The sequence below is a fragment of the Sinohyriopsis cumingii genome, chromosome 12, assembly GCF_028554795.1.
Source record: "Sinohyriopsis cumingii isolate HCF-2022 chromosome 12, ASM2855479v2, whole genome shotgun sequence".
In the NCBI taxonomy this organism is placed as follows: Eukaryota; Metazoa; Mollusca; class Bivalvia; order Unionida; family Unionidae; genus Sinohyriopsis; species Sinohyriopsis cumingii.
The window spans coordinates 70259331-70278453 of record NC_142972.1 but is presented as its reverse complement, the minus strand read 5'-3'; the positions used below and the strand labels follow the sequence as shown (position 1 = coordinate 70278453).

Below are 19123 nucleotides of genomic sequence, written 5' to 3'. Positions count from 1 at the left end.
CCCTTTCACAATACCCTTTACGGACAAGTTGCCGCTCCTGATATCGGACGCTAAAACTCAAAACGGGACTATCACTGCTTGATGAATGTTCTATATATTTACTTGGAAGTGGAGATCGGAGTTGGAAAGTCTGAATAATATCATGAAATCGTGTACATGTACTTTAATGTTGATAAAAAATATGAGCATTCAAAATAATAATAATAATAATGATAATAATAATAATAAATAATAACAATAATATTCATGCAAGGGCGATCGCAGAATTATTTTTGGGTGAGGAGGCAAACTTATAGTGATCAGCAATTAAGTTTTACGGATGTAGGCCAAATCTTCTTTCGCGATGAAATCCAGGGAGTGGGGACAATTTCCCCTTTTTGCGGGCGTCAATGCTATTTCCCCCAGTAGATTTATAAAAAATAACATGCATAGACAAGCAAAATAAAAATATCTCATTGAAATTGATTTTATACTGAAAAAAATTTTTAAGAATGTATTTTATCTTCTTTTGCACCAAGCCAATTAAACAAGCTCTTTGAAGCTTTAGTAATATGCATCAAATCATCTTTTAGAGATATATACAGTTTATCTATCAAGCGTGTTTAGTGGCATATACAATTTAGCTATTAATGCATGTTTAGAGGTATAGACAGTTTTGCTATCAAAGCAATGTTTCAGGTATGGAATTTAAATAAACTTTAACTAAATGCAGTGGGAAAAAAAACACTTCTTGCAAATTCAGAAGACAGCAGACCTCACCTCCCACCCTTTCTGTTGAACTTAAATTAATATCCAATTTCCCCTTAGTCCCACTGGACTAAGACCAACTTTCGTCTTTAGTCTCCAATGTAATAATGTTAGTTTCAAAACCCTGAAAATGTCTACATAAACCGATTTTCAGTATCCTGGATCTAAGTCTGACAATTATCTAAACAATTTTAATTTTAAAAAAAAATTTTCCTTTAGTTTTGACATTTAAATTTTAAAACAGTATTCGATTGTTTTTTGGTATTTTAATTAACTTAACATTATTGGATAGTTTCGGTATAATATTATTCTATTGTATTGGAAGTTAATTTAAAGAAACTACAATATTCTATAGCTTTGTTCGTTTAATTTAAAGTCAATTTATTCAATTTATTTTATTATTTTAATTTAAAATAAAATCATTCTTTTTTACAACTATGATGCATACTTTTCCTGCAAATTAGGGTGTACGTACGCGACACTATCATAGCCATTTGTCTGCTGACGCTAAACAGATTGAAGTTTTCTTTTAATTCTTTGACGTTTTAAACAATGTAAATCCTCCAGGCTAAGTTCTGACATTTGGATTGTTCTCTTACAAGTGAATGCATCGTTTTGGAAGTTCGAGATTTTGCGAGATAACCCGAGGGCGTTATTTTAAGGTATTCTGAATCTGGTCTTATTAGGATTTACCAATATATATTTACCATCCCATGAGAGCATTAAAGCAAGGAGTTCCATGGTGAAGTGGTTATCACGTCTGCTTTACACGCAGAAGTCCTGGGTTCAATCCCCAGTGGAACTATACTGTACTTTTGATGCGTAGGTCACATATTAATAATAACAATAAACAACTTATTTTCAAACAACGACAGCAGAATTTATTATTTTATTATACTTAGAAACGTTAAACAACAAGAAATAACAACACAACGTTGATTTATTTATTTATTTATTTATTTATTTATTATTTAGTATGCATTAATTATTAATCATTATCTGAAAACTGTTTATTATGTATTTATTCATGATAAATTTATAAATGTTTAATGTATTATTTATTTGTTATTTAGTTTTAATTTTTTATTTATTATTGATATATTATTTATTTAAATATCTATTTATGTACGTGTTTTATTTATTAATAATTCATTTATTTATTTATTATTTATTTATCTATTTATTTATTTTTTTCATTTATTCTCATTTAGTTTCTTTTATTCTTATTTCATTTCTTCTCGTTTCATAACAATCTCATTGGGGATCAGAGATCTTTCAATCTCATCAAAATGGGATAATCTATACATAGACATAGATATGCTAATATATATGCACAGTGGAACCCCTCAACACCGAAACCCCTTTGGACATCCTCCCCAATTTTTCCGTTCATATAAGTATTAGGTTTACTGACGATATTGCAAATGTACGTGCAATTGTGGAGAGAGAGAGAGAGAGAGAGAGAGAGAGAGAGAGAGAGATGTTCATACAGAAATACAGTGTTCTTCACTTAAAACATCGGAAGAATGAGATACTTTTTAACTTTAATACAAGTCCTTTAAAAATACGAATGATACCCTACAACGTATAAATAAATACTCGGTATATTTAATATTGTTCACAGTTCAAGGTCTTCGTTTCAGAAATGTATGGAGCATTGTCTAGTTTGTTTCTTAGATATTTCTATAACTAATATGGTTGTATTAACAACTCCATCTCTTATACTGAAACCATTATGCTCATCCTTAGCACCTAAGGAAATTTTTAATCTCTGTACAAGAACTAAAACTCCAGGTTTTGTCATTGAGTGAATCTGACTTTTAGGATATTGTTGTGTCAGTCTCCGTCGGCAAAGCATTGAAAGCGAGGCCACATGCCTAGTTTTAAATTAAGCTTCGGTTTATGGGGGTTTTTAAGCGTAAAATTGAAATTTGGGATAGAAGTTTGTTCGATATTCGAAGTTGAGGAGTTTCAGTAGAACGACAACAAAAAACCAACCCCCTTAGCAAACACCTGGAGCTTATAGAAATATATTTGTTAAAGATAATTATAAATTACTCAATGATCGAGGAGAGTCAGCAGGTATTGCTGATTATTTTTAAAAAGGAGCGAAATTCGTGTATTAAGATTCTGTTGAACGGGTAAAACCTGAAAAATGGATTGCTACAGTATATGCCGCCCACAGAAATCGATATTCTTTAGATACTACTAGTCAGGATTTATTGACTTTAAACGAGAAGCAGTGATACATAGAGATGAACTATATGAAAAACTAGCTAAAGAAGCAAATGTGACCGTTGAAGAAGCTAAACAGCGACTTAATGACCCTGGTGAAATTAACGAACCTAAGTCAGGCGCTACAGGAAGTGGTTTTTCTACCCAAGGAAGCGGTCTTTTTGCTTGTCCTAACAGTGTTCTTTCTGACGTAGATAGATTAGAAGTTCGGATCGGAAGAAAACGCGCAGGAAACAATGCGCCGGAAATAATTAATGAAATTTCTGCTATTTGTCGAAGATTATTTACAGGCAGTATTATTGATCACAAAATGTATCGTTATCTTATTGATGAAATTGCTGATGATTATCACAGCGACTAAAATACAACTAATTAGTCAGTATGTAATTTAAAAATGATTATACATCATGCTCAACGTGGACCTGTAATGGTCAGGGTAGTGAACTCACTAGTACCAACTCACAAAGCGATTCATGGAGATACACTCGGTGATAATGTTATGAGTTTATTCAAAAGGATAGCTCCAAAGGTAATACCGATTGCAAAACAACTAGGAATGAAGGCTATTGATGCTGTTCGTGATAAAAGGTATTAATGATATTGGTAATCTTGTCGGTAAAGTATTTTCAACGGTCAAAGAAAGACACTGCTGATGCTGCGGTGTGGCCGGTGTCTCATGGTGCTAATCAAGATTACAACTTTGGATTTTTAATGCTGAAAGATGTTCGTAGAAGATTTTCATGCGCATTCCACTGTCACATATTTTTGGATTTTGCAGAAATGTAAGAAAAGGTATCTTTGGAGCTAGACATACAGTTGCACTTGTAATAAAGGCAACTGATGATGATGCAATTTGGCGACCTGCTGGTGATGCTGGTAAAGTAATACTAACAAGGCTTCGTTGTGGATGCCAATAATGACTCCAACGATTGCCGAAGAACAAAAACTACTTTCTTTGATGGATTCAGGTGGTCAATCATTACTAACATGGTTGACAGTGACCACAGACAGTGTTCAAACTAGTGTTAGTGGTTTATTTACATGGTACATAGTATCACAGCAGGGTGTTTCCGCACCACGACATATATTTGTTGCTTTTCAAGATTTTGAGCGAATAAATTCACAAACACGTGGCCATATGATATTTGACAAACTTGGAGTTAATGAAGTTTCTTTACGGATAAACGGACATCAAGAATCAGCTGAGGATATATTGTCAAATTTTGATCAAAATCATGTAGCTCGTGCATATCATCATCTGATGACATTTATGGGACGTGATCAAAACATAGACACAGGGTTGCAAATATGACAATTAGATTTTACGACGCTGTATCCGATTTATTACTTTTCCCTGGAGCATCTTGATTTATCTAGACAATCTGTCGTTGATATTCACTTTCAAGCTCAAGTAACATCTTGTTGCTGTAGTTGGTCCACCAATTTTTCATGAAGCTTACAGAGCAATTGCAGTTATTCTTTCAGATAAAGCAATTTTACTTGAAGGTGCTGGTGGAAGAATGCGACTGATTGATGCACCAGTAGAAAACATGTAATGAAATTGCTCACCATATTATAAAAGTTTCGTATAGTCACGTAAATGTTACTGGCTTCCGGTCAGGTGAAACAATTACAATCAAAACTCGCAAATAAATGCAGAATAGAAATATCACTGAAATAAGATCAAACTTCTAGTGGTGGTCCAAACAAATTATCATTAACCAAGACTCAACTCAAACATATTAATTAGGCCTTAGAATAAAAAAAGTTCAACTTCATCTTTCTCCGAACGCTATTAAAGACTCGATTAAAGCAGGTGGTATATTTCCACTTCTTGGAGCTATACCAGGTTTAATAGCCTCTCAAGCTCCAGCCATCGCAAAAACAGTTGCACTCGGCGTTTTAAGCGGTACTGCCGGAAAAATTGTTAGTATGCTTGTTGATAAAATAGCAGGAAAGGGATGTAAAAAGGTAAGGGGTCTAAGATTACCGGGAACCCCTTATCGGTACGGAAAAGGTCTGAGACTTCCAGGAACACTTTGCTAATTCTTCCAATGCCTAACTTTGATTAACTTGATGCTGCTAAAAATTAAATATATAAAATTTCGGAGGTGTTTTTATGCGTGATCAGTTACCAAAACAACCAAACAATTTTGAAACAGGTATTATTAATCTTGATGATAATTAAGGGTCTGGTACTCATTGGATGGCATACGCAATTGATCCACGTAGAATCGTTTATTTCGATTCGTATGGGTTGGCTCCACCAAATGAATTTTTAAAATATATAAACACAATAAAACACTCTACTCTGGTATTCAACATTACCAATACAAACACTAACTGATCCACCGATATGTCATCGTGAACTAATTAATGTACTTTACGCTATATCAAAATCTTCCAATGCATAACCTCATAAAGTCGTGCATAATTTTACAAGTAACCGCGTCGTTTGAAACGGATCTCAAAGTAAAATGGTTGATATTTATGGAAGACCTCCTCTTAGTGGCACCACTAAGGGCAAGAAAAAAAAAGATGTTATTGATTTGTCAAATTACGCGACTAAAGATAAACTTGGCGATATTATGAACCTCTCTGGAGTTGACCGATGTGAAGTTGTTATTTTTCAGGATAAATGCGGTGTTTTAAAGACGAGCAACATCAAATGGAATGAGATAGTTCGTAGAGTTCTCGGTGCTACTAGGAATAACATTTACTGACGGTGGTAGAATCAGAGACTCAAATATATCATTCGCAACTATTAGAAATGAAATTGCATGAAGCGTTTCTAATCCTTCGCGGAACACCGGTGATACAATGACAGGCGAACTCATCATGAATGTTTAAAGAGATCCAACATCTGATGAAGATGCTGCAACAAAAGATATGTAGAGACAGTAGATACTATATTATGCACGCTACGAGCTGATTATGATTCTCACGTAAGCGCGTTTACTAGTACTTCGTAGAAACTGTCAAAAACGTAATGAAATCGCAAATGATTTATTTTGGCACCCAGTTGACTGTTAACGTAAAACTCGTTCATATTAACGCAAAACTTGGCGATATTAAAACAGCTATATCAGATATTGAAACTATCAGACACAGACTAGAAAATGTTACAATTGGGATTCCTGAGATCGTTAAAAAAATTAATCTAATTAAAATCCTCCACGGGCAGATTACCAACATAGTAAACACGGTGTCATCAAGATTCTCAACATGGTCACAGCAAAATAACGATCCCAAACATACTGTAGCAGTCACTGGTGTGTATAGACTGTATGTGTTCAGCGCTGCAAAATTTCAGATATTTACTACGTTACCCTGGCGTCATTCAACCGAAACTTTTTCTGGAGTTGTGTCTATTATCTTAAATAAAGGAGACGAAGAAACCTTTATACTGGAAGCATCTGATAAAAACGTAACCGCAACGTCTTACTGGTGGTGACTGGAATTTGTGGCTGAAACACCTCAATTGGTTACTATATAAAGTATAATGAGCATTTCAATCAACATTCAAAAATTCAGGTACAATCAAGCACGTGAATGGCAAACAAAATTGAAAAATATCGTTGACGAGAATGTAGTGAAAATAAATAAAAAATATCGCAGACGCGTAGTTATTGTTGGTATAAGTTTTTATTCAGCATTTGCTTTTATTGCTGGAACCGGCGTGTTATTATCGACAATAACAATTATGGCACCAGCAGTTGTAACAATTTGTGTTTCAACTGCAACAACGATTGCCGGTATTCTTAATATCGTTGCCAAAAAAAATATGCACGTGCACGAATGCAGAATTACATGATTATATAATAAAATGACATACAGCAACGCTAGCATACTCCAAATTATCCTCGTTATTATCAACGAGCCTTAGTGATGGAAAAATATCAGATTTTGAGTTCACGGAGATGATCAAAATCTACAAGAAGCAATGACAGTGATTGATTTAGAAAATCAGGATTTAAATAACAATGTCAATTCCACTGACATCGCCAAGCGAGCTACTACAACAAATCGTAACGAATACGACTCCGTCAAAAACATCAATGATATCGGTAAGCTCAACTAATGCAGAATTTAGTATTAATATTTCAACTGCGATTCCAGTAAAAGAAATCGCACTAGCACAATTACGAGTATATTATTACAGCTGACCAAACAACAGATTAAAATCATTTGGTAAATTACAGGCGAATAATTCACTAGTATTTGTAAATAAAAATAAAGATGATGGAACACCTGAATGGAATGTTGTTTCTATTCATACAGGAAGTTATCAAATCGAACAAATCAAAGATGAATTTCAACGCAGAATCAAATCAGTAACCGAAAGAGAATCAAAAATAGCTATTTCAGATCACGAACCAACACTATCGGCTACGATAGAGATAAATTCTCCAGATTACATCGTTGATATTTATCAATCATCAATCAGAAATGTTTTAGGATGGCCTGAAATCCCACCAAAATATGAAGGACCACTAGAACCAGCGCGGGCTGATGTTTTCACCGACGAAGAGAAATACATAACGGAACCAGAATATCAGAGAAACTATCCGTGGATATATTGGGGGAGTAACTTTCCTACAATAATAGGTGATTTATATACCCATGATGATACATTAAATCCGATTGTCCATGAACAATTGATCAAGTCATGTTTCGATCAACATTAACTCTGAGTTTAAACGGTTAATCAACCAATTACGCAATTTATTTTCTGGCGTTACACAATACTACAACGATGATATAAAACAAGAGATTATTACAACGATACAATAACTGAATCAGGTTATATCAGATTTGGATTATATGAATAAAAGTATCATTTGGAATAGGAATCGCCTGGGTAGTGAATCTGTTGATTACTATGGACGACCCCGTACAATAACCCTTAAACAGCTGTTTCTAAGACAAGAGAGAAGAACAATTACCAACGTTTGTGATACCAGAATTTAGAACTGACGAGCTAAATAAATCACTCAACGATCTTATTAATGAAACCTTTCCCAAAATACTCGAGTCATGGAGAAAAATAGCACCACCTCCAACTATTCTTAAACACAATACTAATCCGTACGGTGAAGGTCGTCTTATTTCACCAGGAATCGTTAATAAAACTTCAACTATTGCAGTCAATCTTGTATGCGATGTAATTGTGGCAACTTTGAAATAAATCAGGCTCAGCAAGGATATATTTTATATAAATTTACACCGCAAGTACCTCCTGGATATTTGATTGTACAAGAATCTATTAATCCTGTTTATCTACGATTTCATAATCCGTTATTATCAAGAATAAATGTCAAACTTACTGACACTTAAATGATTTAAGAAATGAAAATCTGTATTTAAATTTATACGTAAGATCTTAACGAGATATTTTTGCAGAGTGTTTTACAGTTAATCAAGAGGTATATTATATAATGTACCAGCACGTGAGTTTTTTTATACACAGCAAGGGGGAGGTACTTGAAAATGTCATCAGAACAATAATGACACAGGCTCCGGTCAGCTCAGAACAATTTTAGTGCTAATATAGTTATTGATGAATACGGCAACGAAGACTTTTTATTGACGCAGAACAATTAAATCAACTACGGCGAGAACATATTTATATGATCACATGTGATAGAGGTCAGATTCTGAATTATGCACATTCCTGTATTAAATTTGATCAGCATAAAAAATCTTGTCTAATTCTGAACAAAAAACCTGATTTGGTATATTTTAAAAAATAAAAAATATATTATAACATAATTTTTAAAAAATATTGATTCTCACTAGTTTTCATTCATCGCTACTTTCACTTTTACTCTCGCTTTCATAAGTGACAGCAGTTTCGTTTTCACGATCTGATATAATCTTTTTTAATTGTCTTACGCATGTATTGATGATTTTTTGTTTCATATTCGTTAGATAATTTTGATCTAATGTTGTCAATCGCGATAGAAAGTGGTATGAATGTTTCCACTTCTATATCTTTCACTGCTGATAAAGATTGTAACCATCGATATTCGGTCGATAATGTGTATCCACTTTCAAACTACGATTTCGTAATGATTCAAAATCAGACATAATTTTTTCAGGATCAAGTTGAATCTTTATACCGTCTTTTTCTAATTCTTTTTTTGTAGAAATAATATCATTAATATTTTCAAAATTCATTTTATTATATATATCATAAAATATATATTTAAATTATATTCCTCAACCAGGACGATATAGTACAATTATGTAATATAGTGCAAACACAACATCTTAACTACTGAATAAATGTTTAACTTACCTGTTGTCTCCAATACAGCTGCAGTCCGACTGGGGATATAGATATTCTGGCTTCTTTTATAGTCAAACATTCTGGGAAAACCCATAAGTCCAGAATATTCGGGAGAATCATGTGATCAAGTCATTCTGGAAAACCCGTCTGGGAAAACCCACAAGTCCAGAACATTCTAGAGAATCATCTGATTAAGTCGTTCTGGGATATTGGGTTCTCCCAAAATGTTTGGCTATAAAAGTCCGTGAATCTCTCTGTCAGACTGGAAATTTGCATTTTGAAGTGGACAGGAGGTAAGTGAAATATTTTCTTAAATTACGTGTGTTAATTGTTACGCACATAGTTAAATTATTGCATGTTTACAGATCGAAAAATAACTTACATGTATCGCCTTGATTTCGTTGTAAGTTAGAAATCATAAATATCCCTTTACTAATTTGAACTGTTATATAATTATGTTACTTCACTGATATTAATTATGACACAGATGGTTAATTAATTACCATGACAAAATGAATTTAGATCTACGCAGAAATATCTACTACAAAGTTATTTATCTTCCTTCAGGTCATGGACCTTAAGAAAGGAAGGAGCAGTACTATATGAATAGGGATTTTGAGCGCATTTTCATACCGAAGGTCTCAGAGTAACAGTATCATAATTATTTTAACAATGGTTATGATGATACCAAAAAACAAATAAAATAAAAAATAGTTTAGTAAATATAAGGGGCACAACCAGGTAATACCTCTACCAGAGAGAGAGAGAGAGAGAGAGAGAGAGAGAGAGAGAGAGAGAGAGAGAGAGAGAGAGAAAGAGAGAGAGATTTATCTCTCTTAACAATACTGGGAAATGATTTTATTTTGTTTATATTTCTTAGAGAGAGCAGATCTAGTGATATTATTTGTGACAAAATATACTGATTTTGATTGAAGATCCAAATATTTGGCAGCTGCATTCATTGATTGAAATATTGTTTCTTAATCAGTCTCTGCATGTGTAGATTTAACGCCCTTTTTCCATTTGTTTACATCTACCAGTGTTTCCAAATTTGCAATTTTGACTCTGCGTGATAGCTCTCAGATTAGTTAAATTATTATCGATTTTTATACCGCTGATATAAGCGATTACAAGACCGTCTTCGAGTACTCCGTTGAAAAATTCGAATATATATTTATGGCAGAAGTACTATTTCTTCCCATCATTAGGATAACCAGTATTAATGAGAATACCAACTGGTATTTTTCGTCGACAGTGTCTGATTACACCATCACGATTTGTTTCATAATTTTTAATAATGGTGTGTTTAGCAAAGTCTTACCTTGGATGATTGACAAAGTCTTTTTGGTTCATTTTTATATAATACCATTTGTTTAAATAATAATTTGGCTAAATCATTACTTTGAGAATCTTATCAGATAATCTTCTATATTTTATAACCCTGTCACTGTCATTAATATTTTTTTTATCATAATATCTTTTCAGATCTCTGTATTGTTTACCATCACATTGCAAAGACAATTGCGTTTTTCCTCTAAATCCAACATTGCATTTCAAACACGATTTTGGACCTAGACTTCCATTACGAACGCTTTGCAAATCATGTCCGCAGAATTCGTTTACGCAAGCTTTGTTACAAGGAGTCAAGGAAACTATCATTAAAAATGGATGAACTTGAGAGAGTATCTACGATTAAGCCATCTAAAGATAAATTTAATCTTGACAGAATATCCCCTGACATACCGATAAAAGCTCAGGTTGATCCGAAGAATAAAACCTTGATTAATGAAATTCACGACGCCAAGATTTTTTTTTAGCAAAGATGGCGCATCTCATGTGTGGTCAACATTTAAAATCACAGATGGTGTCGATGCTAAGATGAACGACAAACGAGCTGCAACTATCATTAATTATCTCCACAATCGAAAATAGTTTTTGAAAGTAAAATTTGTTGTATTAGCAGAAACAGACAATTGGATTATTCGTGACAAATATGATCCTGTCCTTCATAATGAAAAAATTGCCATACTGAGTAAAAATTCCAAACCAAGAATGTTGACTGGTATTGACAAACTGTATTATGAAAGAGCGTATCCTGTAACTGTAGTTATTTATGGAATTTATCCGATAAATGATAACCCCAGCGTTAATAATCTAATAATTTTCAAGACTGAAATGTGTAACCGAACGAGTAACGGAACATTTTACCGTTTCGACTCGTGGAAACGGTCCAACGGATAAAAGACGTAAAATAATAAATGAGTGGGGAGAAATAGTTCAAGATATCGGAGCGTCCGTCAAAGATGTCGCTGAGCTAGAAAAGAAACTAATATTCCCAGGAAGACTAAAATCTATGACCGCAGAGATTTTGTACGAATCAAAATATAAATCAAAAGGAGCTTCGATTGAAATTATTGATCATAATGCGCGTGCGTGGACTAATGAGTAACAATATTTCCATGAAATCGAACTGTTAAATTTTACCACGAAAATATATTTGATTTTATTAACGAAATAAGTAAAAACGATCCTGTATCAGTGTGGCTATTTCAACGTTCTGATGATGAAAACTATGATCAGTTTGTACGACCTAATGGCGTTATTTATCGTACAGAATCTCTCCACGAAGAAATGAAAAATCTTGCGTTAAATATACCGATGATGCTGAACGATTACTGAGTAATTGTTTTACTGTTTCGTCAGTTGCGGCTCATTTTGTTAGAGAGAAAAATTCGTGGAAACCAACTCGATTTGATTTTCTCAATGATATAATATCGAATTGTGTCGAATACAGAAACGATGGATTGTGGACTAGTTAATATGATCACAGAGATGTTATATCGGTTGATATGATTGCCTGTTATCCCATATATACTTGATCAGACATTAAAGCTATCATCTGCACCGTCAGTGTATGATCCCGTAGCTAGACATAAAACAGTTTATCTTAATGGACCTGGGGTTCTTGTAAAACAACTCGTGTGATTGAACTATTTCGGAATTTTGATATGATCGTTTTAACCCATACACACAGACTTGCAAAGGAAATAAGAGAAAGAAATATTAGATCATGTACTTATCACAGCTTTTCTCGATGGAAAGGAGAAGCATGGACTCCTGATGGAATGGGCGAAAAATACATTCCAAATATTATCGTTTGTGATGAAATATGTACAGTGTCTAAAGAAACATTAAAAACATTTCTTGATTGGTTATTAACAAAAAATACTGCTGTTATAAGGTGTGGCGATCATGGTCAACTGATAACTTTTGTTGAATTGTCTCCACATGAATGGTTAAAGAATTTTGTTGATTGTTATGAAGAAATAGCTGCTGATCATAGATCTCTTGATCCAGAATTAAGCGAGTTTAAGAAATTAATCAAACTACAGCCGAATAAAGTTCAATGTGAAATAATGCGTGATATAATTTCAGAAATCCTATGAGCAACGTTTGGAACTTATGGAGACCAAATGATTTGATAATGGCAAGTAGAAAGATAGTTCGTGATACACTTTAACAACAATTTTTTATGCTACGTAAAGAAAGGTTTTCAAATCTACCCGTACCATTATGTTATCGACCGGTTGATACGCGATGGCAGAATATCGACGTTGATATACCAGGATCGTCAGAAAAATAAAATCTTGTATTAATTGATATCGTTTCGGTTCTTGTCAATGATGTTGAAGATGCGCTCAAAATGGAAAAAACTCCATGGACGCTAGCATACGCAATGACGATTCATTCATCTCAGGGGTTAACCATTTCTGATACGCGAGTTTGGATCGTCGATGATCGTATCGAATTGTCAAATTTAGTTTATCTCACAGTGTCTAGAGTTAGACAAATATCTCAGTTGCGGACGGTTATTATAGACGTTACAGAAACCACTGGCGATGTTATTGACAAAAATATAATAAGAAAAAAAATAGTTATAAACAGTGTGCAAATAATAAGCGCGAATTTGACCTTAGTACTGAATTTATAATGATGCCGAAACAACAGCAAAATAATCATTGTGCGAGCTGTAATACAATAATGTTGTGGCGATACTCGAGTAATGATCCAAGACAATTTACCGTAGACAGAATTAATAGTAAGTTTGGTCATAAACGCGAAAATGTAAAGGTGACCTGTCTTGAATGTAATCGACGTCAAGGTGATAGTTTACAAAAGTGAATGCGGTGGTAATTGTGTGTCTTCAGGAATTGCTTGTAATTGTTCACTTTCAAATCCACGTTGAGGAGCAGTTGAATCTAATCTGTAGATTGCAGGTCTACCCGTTGATCGTACCACGCTAGATATTTTATGTGTCGTTACACTCAAATAGGATCAGTCGCTCTTATTTACCAACTTCATGTTCACCAGGTTCATATAAACATCTGATAGTAACCTTACCTAATACTGGTTGTTTTGAAAAATCATGTCGTTTATTGGTATATTTCTCTTTGTAATTGCATTAATAGGTTTCATGGCGGTTGTTCGAATAATTTCATTATTTAATGCAGCTATCACATATGGTAATCTTGCAACCCATTCACGAGAACTCGTATCTTGAATTACTTCCTTCGCATACTGATATCCAAATAACCGCTCAGCAAGTGTTCAATTAAATCGTTCAACAATTGCCTGATCACGATGAATTGCTGTATGTCCTCGTCTAATTATGGTATGTTCTTGTCTATTATGTTCGACATTATGTTTTTTCATCAGAGATGATACGGCACCAGGAAATTCCTTGCCAGGATCAACCTATAATAGTTGTGGCCATCGTAAGGGTCCTCGTTGATAAATTCGTTCAAAGCAGCTACAACTTCAGCAGCTGTTTTAGTTGATAATGGCTCTGCTTCCTTATATCTACATGCAAAGTCAACGACAGTCAACGCGTATTTGTATGTTAATTGACGTCTCCCAATTTTTGATAGTATCGTGTGGTAAAAATAGAATATCTGCTTGAAGAACTTCCTTAGGAGTGCTGACATCAAAACGTGCATGATGATTTAGTTTAGGTGGTGGTATAACAATTTGCCAGATTGCTGTCGTGCTAACCATTTTGCAGCAGCAGAATGCGTTTTTCTCCTGGGTATTTAGCCCAAGGAGTTCCTGAAAATTTTGACAGCTTTTGTTGAATTGTCTCCATATGAATGGTTAAAGATGAGCCCAAGTGTGCGGACCTAACACCCACTCTTACTCCATCAAGTCGTTCCCTCGTAATTCTCGCGGAGGTGGAATTGCTGTCATCACAAAGAACTCCATGATAAAACGTCTTAACTACACCACAACATTCAATTTCGACCACACATCGTTTGAACTAGTCCAAACCACACTCACACTTGAGCAAAGGTCAGTCCATTTTGCTGCTTGAGTGCTTAGAGCCATTATTGCCTTCACTAACTGATGTTATTAATACCTCTCTCTCATCCGGGGAATTCCCATCATTTTTCAAAACTGCCATTCTAAAGCCTCTGCTGAAGAAACCAACACTAGACCATAACGATTTGAAGAATTACCGCCCAGTTTCTAATCTCCCAGTCATATCAAAAATCTTAGAAAAGGTTGTTCTATCCCAGCTTGTATCTCATCTAAATTCAAACAGTCTTTTTAGCAATGTGCAATCTGCATGTCGCCCTTGCCACAGTACTGAAACTACTCTTCTAAAAGTGGTTAATGACATTCTCTCTGCTTTGGATAGCGGAAAGATTACAGTCCTCACCCTCCTTGATTTGTCTGCAGCATTTGACACAATAGACCATGCTATATTACTTCACCGTCTCCAGCATGCATTTGGCATTCATGATACAGCCTTACCGTGGTTCAATTCATACTTGGTCAACAGGACACAAATTGTATCTGCAAATGGGATACACTCCAGCCCAGTTGATCTATGTTGTGGTGTTCCACATTGGTCTGTTCTTGGACCTGTTCTCTTCATTCTGTACACTCAGTCGCTCTCAAGTGTCATAGATCATCATCCAGTGTCTCTCCAATTGTACGCTGATGACACCAAAATGTACAAATCTAGCCATCCAACTGAAGTTGATGCTACCATCCAAGGTATAGAGAAGTGCATTTCTGATGTGAAATCATGGATGACATGTAACAAGCTGCAGATGAATGATGATAAAACTGAGGCCATTCTGATCACAATAAAAAGACTTTCTCATTTACATCCTTGACCTCAAACAATAAATATCAGCAAGGCCAACATTAAATTCACACAATCAGTACGAAACCTAGGTGTTACTCTGGACAGTACTCTCACATTGCACCAACATGTCATGAACATATGCAAGGCTGCATATCTTGAGTTGAGACGCATCAGCTCAGTTCGCAAATATCTTTCAGTTGATGCCACTAAAACACTTGTGTGTTCATTAGTACTTTTAATACTGGACTATTGGAACTCAATTCTGTCTGGTTCATCTCAATATCTACTCCAGAAACTTCAAAAAGTTCAAAACACAGCTGCTCGGATCATACTTAGAGTATCACGATCAGAGCACACCTCCCCGCTGCTCTGTACCCTAAACTGGCTATCCATTCGATCCAGAACCAAACACAAAATTTGTTCTCTGTGCTACGTTTCACTGTCGGACTCTAGTACAACATACCTATCCGCCCTCACCCATGTGTACACACCAGCAAGATACTTACGTTCCTTTTCTGACAATCGTATACTCATTATTCCCACTATGAAAACAAAGTCATATGGACAGCGTTCTTTTGCATACCAGGGCCCAGCAACGTGGAATTTATTGCCCACTGAACTTAGACACAAAGACACAGTGATCACATTCAAGAGGGCTCTCAAAACTCACTTATTTCGACTGCAAGAACAAACTTAAAGACCTAATAATGTTTACTACTTGAAATATTCTCAGCATGTTTTTGATTTTTTAATGTTTTTCTAATTTCACGGTGTTTGTTTTTGTAATAATATTATTATATGTTTTTCATCTTATAGGTGTTGTCTAATGTTGTAAAGCGCTTAGAGCTTCTAAAGATTAGGCGCTATACAAAGTCCTCATTATTATTATTTATTATTATCCTTACGTTGAATTTTAGGCAAAAACGAAAAAAATATTCTGTTACTTATTGCACATTTTCTACCATATTCTATTTTTTCCATTTTTTTGTTGTAACAGTGGCCAAATCAGTGGTTGGAGTTTTAACACTACAACGTAAACAATATAGATTCACGTATATTTATAATATGGATGTAATTGATTCTCAGCGACACGAAAGCAAGAGCCAGTAAAACATATTTCAGCATTACCTTATTCTATCAGAATGATTATAATAGGTCCATCTGGGTCCGGTAAAACGCAATGACTGCTTAATCTTATAATGAGATGGTTAAAGTGGGACAAGTTGTATTTAGTTGCACCATTAGTCGATGATAAGAGATGTTATGATGTACTTAAAGATTTTAATGAAAATGCAAAATTGTTAAATGAAGATGGTGACGACATTATTAATTTTATAACCGATATTGATGAAGCACTGAGTGTTGACAATTGATGAATTAGATTGATTTGATAATAATCTCGGTGATGTGATGCTGGATAAACAATCAAGTCCAGCTAGAATATTTTCCAGAGGCAGACATAAAAATACGGATAAAATTTATGTCACTCAACGATATACACAAATACCTAAAGTGATCAGAGATAAATGTAACATTTTAGTTGTATTTAACGGAGTTGATACACATACTCTGAGAAATATTCATCAGTGCAGACTATGTACACACACACACACACACACACACACACACACACACACACACACACAAACGGCATGAATGTCTTTCGTATCGTCAATCTGTGACATAAACACGATCAATACATGAAAGGTGCGTGATTATTGGAATTTAAGCCGATACATTATACTGACTCAAAAGCGCACACTAAATATGTCTGTATTTATCGCTAAAAGTAGGCACAAAATCTTAATATATATTATGGTATATTAGGATATAGATGGTGTATACATACATACATACATACATACATACATACATACATCCATACATCCATTCATACATACATACATACATACATACATACATACATACATGCATTCTCTAACGCATGATCGGTACCATGTACTGTATTCTCAAATAACGCTAAATACAATGGTTATGAAAGCAAAATGTGTCAACGCATACATGTACAGTATTAATTTATGTGTGCTTTTGGTGTTCATCAATTAATAACTTGTGGTCCCTATGGTCACTGAGATTTTCTCCTGTCGCTGATTCGCAAACATTTTTAGAGATTACTTTCTTCGAATCTTTTGCACTGCATCATAACACAATGGAAGCCAATCTGTTTAAACAGGTGAATTATCTCATCTTCAAACTGTGCAATTGATTCATCTAAATTGATTTAGATAATCTTAAACTGAAACTTCAAAATCACTATGACGATAAAATAATCAATTTGTCAGGAATGATTCATTGACAGGCATCATATATGTGTGTGTGTGTGTGTGTGTGTATGTGTGTGTGTGTGTGTGTGTGTGTGTGTGTTTAGCAATAGCTCCAAAACGACAAGCTCAATATTCTAACAGCAATAGGCCACATCCAAGCCAGTAAACTGAGCGTTAGATACTAGTTGTACGTCTTTAAAAATTCTTAGAGCTGCACGAGTACCATTGTGAAACAGCCTTTTATTGTCACACTTACAGCAGCAGTTCTGATAGGTCATAGGCAACTGTAAGATTCCTTCATATTTGACCAGTTACACATTTCAATGTACAATTAAACAGAAGGTTAAAATTGTTAATAATGCTTTACAACAAGTAATCTATAATCTGAGGCAAATATGTCATAAATGCCTGACTAAATTAGGAAGGAAAATATTTTTGATATCCGAGATGAGTTATGTGAGGAAAAAAATCTCTTTAGATCGTCAATGTTTAACAGCGACCAGGAAAACCTAGCATCTACCTTAGAAGAGAGCACACCTTTTCATGATAACATTGCTCAAGTAAACGCTTCATAAATCTAATGATTCCTATGTCAAATTATTCAGCGATTTCAGATATAAATCTATTTTCTGAGCATATTTTTCAAATAGAACCAATATTAATATTTGACATATACAGATTCCCAGTCGTGGCTATCATATCGTAAATAGCAAACTATTAATATTCTAAGCAGGATAGATAGAAACGTCAAAAGTGTAAAGCTCCAAAAATTGCATTCCATAAATGGGTATCTACTTCATTACCAAACAAATCCTACCCAGGCCGACCCCATTATCTGTTCTATCATTGCATTTCAAAATACAAGAATGCTTCATGACCAAAACATTCGGTAAATTAGAAAATATTGAAACATTATGTAAAATAAAGGTAAGACATAATCCACGAAACTTTCATTTAAATAAGGCTTCTATTCTTCACACACAGGCGCGCAAAAAGTACATCCATAAATTTCCGGAATTTCTCACCATACCAATTCCCCATCAACTCACACATAATGGCTAAAAATGACAGTACTCCATAGTGACTCATCAAACACTCAGTATTACTTTAACTGGTATAGTTGTGACTAATACAACGAAAAAGCTGGTGGCGATATAGCTGGAAATAACCGTCTCATTGTTATTCCTTTATTGCCAACACTTTTACGTGTTACTTTCGCCATCTTGAATTTTTCCACTTTTATCAGCCATTCATCTGTGCGTGCCTGACCTCGTGAGCGGAACATTATGGGAGGCCAAGGTAGCACGCTATCAATATCATAACTAAATTAAAAAAGAAAAGCCGCTGCATATAACGGCTTGTTGTATTTCTATTAATATTTCATGCATGGAATTCAATAGTGTTGGGAAACTC

General features: G+C 34.5%; 1 non-coding gene across 1 annotated transcript; it reads left to right on the top strand.

Annotated features, from left to right (window-relative positions):
* Nucleotides 1–1480: 1480 nt before the first annotated feature.
* Trnav-uac (transfer RNA valine (anticodon UAC)) lies at nucleotides 1481–1552 on the top strand. Its single transcript has one exon. It is a non-coding gene; the product is annotated as a tRNA-Val (tRNA).
* The last annotated feature ends 17571 nt before the right edge of the window (nucleotides 1553–19123 follow it).